At 31.6% G+C, this 2,143-nt stretch overlaps 1 non-coding gene across 1 annotated transcript; it reads left to right on the forward strand.

Moving 5' to 3' along the window:
• The first annotated feature begins 440 nt into the window (after positions 1-440).
• Positions 441-548, forward strand: LOC127747368 (small nucleolar RNA R71). The gene has a single exon (XR_008009168.1). It is a non-coding gene; the product is annotated as a small nucleolar RNA R71 (small nucleolar RNA).
• Positions 549-2,143: the final 1,595 nt, after the last annotated feature.

The raw sequence follows: 2,143 nt of genomic DNA on the forward strand, positions 1-2,143 counted from the left end.
GAGAAATTTGGATGATTTCTCCATGATGGGTTATAGGTGTTTCCATAAGGTTCACCCATGTAATTAACCTCTGCCATGGCAGAGTTCTCAGGATCATAAGCTTCTTCAGGAGCTGCCTCTCTAGTACTGTTGGATGCATGTTGCCATCCATTCAGATTTTGAGAGATCATGTTGACCTGTTGAGTCAACACTTTGTTCCGAGCCAATATGGCATTCAGAGCATCAATTTCAAGAACTCCTTTCTTTTGAGGTATCCCATTATTCACGGAATTCATCTCAGAGGTGTACATAAATTGGTTGTTTGCAACCATGTCAATGAGTTCTTGAGCCTCTTCAGGCGTTTTCTTCAGGTGAATAGATCCACCTGCAAAATGATCCAATGACATTTTCGAAAATTCAGAGAGACCATAATAGAATATATCTAATATGGTCCATTCTGAAAGCATGTCAGATGGACATCTTTTGGTCAGCTGCTTGTATCTTTCCCAAGCTTCATAGAGGGATTCACCATCTTTTTGTTTGAAGGTTTGAACATCCACTCTTAGCTTGCTCATCTTTTGAGGAGGAAAGAATTTATCCAAGAAGGCAGTGACCAGCTTATCCCAGGAGTCCAGGCTATCCTTAGGTTGTGAATCCAACCATATTCTAGCTCTGTCTCTTACAGCAAAAGGGAAAAGCATGAGTCTGTAGACTTCAGGATCAACTCCATTCGTCTTTACAGTCTCACAGATCTGCAAGAACTCAGTTAAAAACTGATAAGGATCTTCAGATGGAAGTCCATAAAACTTGCAGTTTTGTTGCATTAAGGCAACTAGTTGAGGCTTAAGCTCAAAATTATTGGCTCCAATGGCAGGAATGGAGATGCTTCTTCCATCAAACTTGGATGTTGGCTTTGTGAAGTCACCAAGCATTCTCCTTGCATTATTATCATTTTCGGCTGCCATCTCCTTCTCTTGTTCGAAAATTTCTGAAAGGTTGTTTCTGGATTGTTGTAATTTAGCTTCTCTTAATTTTCTCTTCAGAGTCCTTTCAGGTTCTGGATCAATTTCAACAAGAGTGCCCTTTTCCCTGTTCCTGCTCATATGAAAGAGAAGAAAACAAGAAAAGAAAGAGGAATCCTCTATGTCACAGTATAGAGATTCCTTTATGTTAGTAGAAGAAGAAAAGGGAGAAGAATGGAGAAGGATGGATTCGGATTTTTGGATGGAGAGAGGTGAAGAGAAGTGTTAGTAATTAAATAATTAAATAGAATAAGAAAAGAGATAGAAAATTTTCGAAAATAATTTTGAAAAAGTGGTTAGTATTTTTGAAAATTAAAAGGTATTAAAATTAAAACATGAAACACTTAGTTAATTAAAAAGAATTTTTGAAAAAGGGGTGAGATATTTTCAAAAATTAGAGAGGAAAAAGTAGTTAGGTGGTTTTGAAAAAGATAAGAAACAAACAAAAAGTTAGTTAGTTGATTGAAAAAGATATTAAGATCAAAATTTGAAAAAGATAAGAAGATAAGAAGTTAGATAAGATATTTTGAAATCAAATTTTGAAAAAGATAAAATTTTTGAAAAAGATAAGATAAAAGATAAAAAGATTTTTAAGAAAAAGATATTTTGGAAAAAGATTTAATTTTTAAAATTTAAAATTAATTACTTAACTAACAAGAAACTAAAAGATAAGATTCTAGAATTTAAAGATTGAACCTTTCTTAAAAAGAAAGTAACAAACTTCAAATTTTTGAATCAATCACATTAATTGTTAGCTAATTTTCGAAAATTTGATATAAAGATAAGAAAAAGATTTTGAAAATATTTTGAAAAATATTTTTGAATTTTTGAAAAATAGAAAAAAAAATGAAAAAGATATAATTTTTGAAAAAGATTTTGAAAAGATAAGATTTTTAAAATTGAAATTTTGACTTGACTTGTGAGAAACAACTAAATTTAAAAATTTTTAACCAAGTCAACCCAAAATTTCGAAAATTTGGAGGAAAATAAGGAAAAGATATTTTCTATTTTTGAATTTTTAATTATGAGAGAGAAAAACAACAAGAATACTCAATGCATGAAATTTTTAGATCAAAACAATGAATGCATGCAAGAATGCTATGAATGTCAAGATGAACACCAAGAACACTTTGAAGATCATG

Source organism: Arachis duranensis, chromosome 4, assembly GCF_000817695.3.
Source record: "Arachis duranensis cultivar V14167 chromosome 4, aradu.V14167.gnm2.J7QH, whole genome shotgun sequence".
NCBI lineage: Eukaryota > Viridiplantae > Streptophyta > Magnoliopsida > Fabales > Fabaceae > Arachis > Arachis duranensis.